Source organism: Panthera uncia, chromosome B4, assembly GCF_023721935.1.
Source record: "Panthera uncia isolate 11264 chromosome B4, Puncia_PCG_1.0, whole genome shotgun sequence".
In the NCBI taxonomy this organism is placed as follows: domain Eukaryota; kingdom Metazoa; phylum Chordata; class Mammalia; order Carnivora; family Felidae; genus Panthera; species Panthera uncia.
The window spans coordinates 93,314,638-93,319,925 of NC_064809.1; the positions used below are offsets into that span (position 1 = coordinate 93,314,638).

At 37.0% G+C, this 5,288-nt stretch overlaps 1 non-coding gene across 1 annotated transcript; it reads left to right on the top strand.

Annotated features, from left to right (window-relative positions):
* The first annotated feature begins 1,005 nt into the window (after positions 1-1,005).
* Positions 1,006-1,109, top strand: LOC125920500 (U6 spliceosomal RNA). Its single transcript, XR_007457089.1, has one exon. It is a non-coding gene; the product is annotated as a U6 spliceosomal RNA (small nuclear RNA).
* The last annotated feature ends 4,179 nt before the right edge of the window (positions 1,110-5,288 follow it).

Below are 5,288 nucleotides of genomic sequence, written 5' to 3' on the forward strand. Positions count from 1 at the left end.
TGTAGGCATATACACATATAATTTGCATAATTGTGACCACACCAGATGTTCTCATGTTAGGCTTTTCCTTTCTTGTTTATTTGCCTGATGCACCACCCCTATAATTCCTCCTTACCCCCTTCCAGACAACCCATTTAACAACCTAGTATGTATCCATTCATGTTTGTTTCCATTACCATATGACATTATACAAATGCATGTACAGACAAGAGAGATATAGACAGAGACAAATGTATACCTATAAAAGTGTTTTAGATCAATGACTTAGAAAATGGGCTCTTATAATTTACTCTTCTATACACCTTGCTTGTCTCCCTCCACAGTATCTGATGGTAATCCTTATAAGCAAGTAGTATTGTTCCAATTCACTTTTTTGGGAGGTTGCATAATATTCCATGGTATAGACATACATTAATTTATTCAACAACAGTCCGCTATTAAAGGGTACTCACTAGATTTCAAATTTGTTGTTGTTGTTTTGCCACAATACATAATGCTGCTGTGGAAATCTTGCGTTTATATCCTATATAGTAGTGTTCCTGTCTCTATAAGTTAGATTCGCAAGAGAGGAAGGATGGATTGAAGGGTAAATATATACTTTCAGTTTTAAGAAATGTTGCTAGATTTACATTCAAAAAGGCTCTTTAAAATCCCCATTTCCACCAGCAATATATGAAAGTGCCCTTTTCCTCACATCTCCACTAGTGATGTGCAATGTTGCTTTTTTCTTTTGCCAGCCTGATGAATATAAAGTGAGATAACACCATTATTTAACTTTTTGTTTTCCCGACTAGTTGTGATTTTGAGCATCCTTCCAGGTGTTTTAGACATTCTGATTTGATTCTTCACAGCTCTTGCCCAAAGCAAGGATATTTTACAGGGGGTTTTGCTTAGTAAATAAGCTATAAAAATATTGCTAAAATATTATAGAAAATAGAAAAATAGGTTTTATCATGGTCGCCATTATCTATATTTGATATCTAACTCCAAAAGCACTTGGGTGCGCGCTTCAGCAGAATCTATACACTGAAATTAGAACAATACAGAGAAGATTAGCATGGCCTCTGTGCAAGGATTGCATGCATATTCGTAAAGCATTCCTTATTTTAAAAATACATTCATACATACATGCATACATACATAAAAGCACTGGGATGCCAGAAAATAATCTTGTGAGTACTCTTCAATTCTGGAATGTCTACTCTAAGGGCAGATGTTGGTTATTCTTCTCTTCATAAGGAATTGTCTCACTCTGAGTGCTCTGCTTCTGATTGGACATTCTACTGCTGTATATGTTTAAGTAGGAGTTGGTATTAAATAGAACCAGTCCCATTTATTTGAGTGTCATTCAAAATACTTGCTTTAAAAAAAAAAGAACAAAAATCAGTAGGAAAAGAAATTGTATTTTTAAGCTTCTAAGAAGATTTTATAAACAATGTAGCCCAGAGAACAAAAAACCTCATAAAATGACTTGACAGTGTCCTTTTAAGTGAACATATGTGAGTTTATGCATCCATATGTGTTCACATATGTCCTACATATGCACAGCCAGTTGCTAACCAACCAGATTGTTCAATGTGTATGTTTACTGTAAAACAAGCCGAAAGTGTTTGGTCTCTTTGTTAGAGAAACAGCTCATAATTTCAAGTATACAAACATCAGTTGTTTCTCCTTTCTTTTTTTTCCAAGCCAAATGAGCTGTTGATGCCCAATTTGGCAGGATCCTAACTGAGGCTGATTCTTGGCCAGCTGCAGAAACCCAGCCCTGAAGGTTCGGGAAATTTTTACAAGAATAAGGAGCTTTTCCTAATGGCTCCTTAAACCATAGGAAGTTTCCTTAGAGCCTCAGCCAGTTTCTTCCCACTCAGTATCCCAAAGGATAATCATTAACATTCTTTGGATACTAATGGATGGACTTAGGGTGTGAAATGAGGGTATCAAGATCCCCCTTACTTTGGTCAAATACTCTTTCAAAACCCATTGTTAACAGAAAACATCCTGGGGATGTAGAGATTATTTCTCTACTTTATCTATGACTCCTCAGTATCTCATATTTTATTTCAGCCTTTATGACAGTGCTCTGCAGCTTACAATGGTGAATGAAATTTGACCCAATTTCCGGTTGAAGATGGAGACTTTGAACCAATTAGACCACTACTTCTACAATCACAGCATTAAACCCAATTATCACTATTACTATCCTCTAATACTCACATGAATATTCTCTGAATAGCAGAAAGAAAAAGCATGTAAGGAAGCAGGCTATAGAGAAAAGAGTTTATGCTCTGGAGTGGGAGAGTTTGTCTAATCCTGGCTATCATTCCCTGGCTCTGTGGCCTTAGTAACTTCACGCTTCCAACTTCAGTTTCCCCATAAGCTACATGGGAATAGTAATGCCAATTTTCTAAGCTTCTGATGAAGATGAAATGAGATAACCTATATAAAGAATAATGCACAGTAATGGGGACACATTAAATGCTCAATAAATGTGAATTCCCTTCCTCTCCATCTCTACTTTCCTCACTCTAGTCCCAGCAAAAAAGGGAGAGATGTGAGAACCAGGAGTATTTCTTGGTCAAGGAGATAATCCCAAAGTCCCCAATCCTAATGATGGGGGGAGGGGGAAGGGCAGGTAGAAGAGAGGCTCAATCCAACGGAAAAAAAAATTTTTTTAATATTGTCTTTTGATATCATTGAGACTAGACTGATAAATATGTATGTGTGTTCATTAATGCATACTCACTTATTTAACATCTACTGTGTGCCTAGAATAGAGCTTGACATAAGTGTCCATAAATACTTCTTAAATAAATAAATGAAGACCAAGCCCTTAAAGCACCATCATAATTTCTTTATAGATGCTCAGTTTCCTGGAATTATTTTTATAAGTGATGATTCTCTGCTTTCTAAAGTGAATGTCATAGTAAGGAAGAGGTATGAGTATCTTCCGTCATTGTTTTAGTCAGCCCCCAAAACAACTAGAAGTATCCAATCCATCTTCCAGTCGGCCAACACAGGCTCCTTGTACATCTAACCACCTCTCATTCCTTCTTTCCCTTCCTCCATTCAACCTTCCTAAAGCTGTCCAGTATTTCACCACAACTGAAAAATAGAATTCCTATTGCTGCAGGTGTCTGTGTGTTTGGGGCAAAATGAGCCACTGTTGACAATTGTAAAGAAAGAAAGAACAGCTGTTTGCATCTGGATCGCGGGTAAAAAAGAGAGAACAGCTGGTGGCAGCTGTGGCAGACAAGAAAGTGAGCAAGTGAGCAGCTGCTGGTAATTCAGAATCTACTAGACTGCCCAGAATAATTGAAATCCAGAAGAAGCATGCAAGACTCGACTTCACTGCTCCACTGTATCCTGCTCTTCATTAGATCTTACTTGTCTTTCATTAGAGACATTCCCATGATAGCCACATGAGGACTCCCAGTAGGATCAGCCCCTCCTCCCCATCAATAACCCTTTAGAGAATCAAGCCAAGAAAGGTAAGATGGTACAGACACTACTTCCAGTAAGCCCAGGCTCGTTTTTACAAGAAGGAAGCAGTCTGTGGTTGACAAGGGAAGGAATGTTACCAGTGATGGATCTATCACAAGAATGGGCAAAAATAATTCTTTCTACATTACAAGATATTGTGGTCATTTTGATGATGATCCCACACTTCAGAATTCAGCAGGCTAACATAAAAATGTGATAAGTGTAATATAAGCCTAGAAAAATACATTTTGAAACCCTGTCAGTGGTTTCAGTGTTCCTATTTTCATGTGCATGCAATCTTGTGAATGTGTGTACATGGAAATATTCCCCTCTATTTTCCTTTTTCTTTTTAATAAAAAGAGGAGAAAGACATTTTTGTATCATGCATCTGGTGACAAAATGTTTGGTTTGTTTTTGTGCCTCCCACTGGTTCTTCTAGTCATCTGGAATTCTGTGATAAACTGAGTGGCTCAAAAGTATGTCACTATTTTTTGTCTTGCTCAACACAGAAGTAAAGCATCTCATCACTCCAATTTATAGAATTCAACTCTTTAGTTTCTAAGGTAAAGTCCAAGAGAAGAAAAAAGAAACTACTACAATGTTATATATTGAGTTATATACAACTCTCTGCCCGCCAAAAAAGAATAATTAAATATGTTATATGTCAAGCTATCTGCATTTGCAGAAATGATGATTTTGCAGATAGTGATAGGGAAAATGCTTGTGATGTAACATTCATGGAAAAGAGTCTGCTAAGATTATTCACACATGAAAAGTTAATGCAAAATATATACCATGATTAAAACTAAGGTAAAAAGACAGGCATAGGACAATGATATAAAAGGAATTTGTTAAAATAGAAGAAGCCAAAGGGCACTTGGGTGGCTCAGTTGGTTAAGCATCAGGCTCTTAATTTTGGCTCAGATCATGATCTCATTGTTGGTGGGATTGGTCCCCACATCAGGGGTTCTCTCTCTCTCACTCTCTCTCTTTGCCCCTTGCTTGCTCACACATATTTGTGCTCTCTTCCTCTCTCAAAATAAATAAATAAACATGAAAAGAAAAAAGAAAAAAAAAAGAAGCTGAAAGGTGATAGCAGAGAAAGAATTTTAAATCTTATTTCTTTTCTCTTCTCCTTTTGGTTGATAAATTATATTAATATAAAAGATCTAAATAATAATTAAACTATTACAAAAATTACTAATAAAATCACTAAACTACAACTTCTATTAAGGACTGGGTCCTTCCCTGTTTTTGATCACCTTTATCTCCAATGCCTACTGCAGTGCCTAATTACCAATAAATATTTGTTGCATGAAGTAAATGAAATAAGTGAATCATCTGCATTTGTAAATGACACTTGTAAAAGAGAATGAAACACTTCCCCAATGGCATATGTGTGACTGAGAAAAGAAGGCCTGCTCTAGTCTAAAGTTCAATTAGAAACATCCCTTAAGATGTGCACTCACAGCATTTTGAAATCAGCTCTCTCCTGGTGAGATATGTGGCCCAGCCAGACCTCGTGAGCCCCCAAATTCTGAATTCTAACCAATCCAAATATGCTCCCAACTCTAAAATATGATTCTGTGACTTAGATTAGGAGAAAAGGGAGAGGAAGTAGTTGCCAAAGGACTGATGTCACAAGCACCTGGCCCTTAATTTACCAACCAGAATGGTCCAGGACAAAGTTCTAGATGTGTTGTGCTCCGGGTGAGTAGCTTTCTTCAAAGCAAGTGTGATTAACATTTCTATCCACAGCTCCTCTCTCTAAAGTCCAGGCGTTATTCCCTGGTTTGGCATTGAAAGAA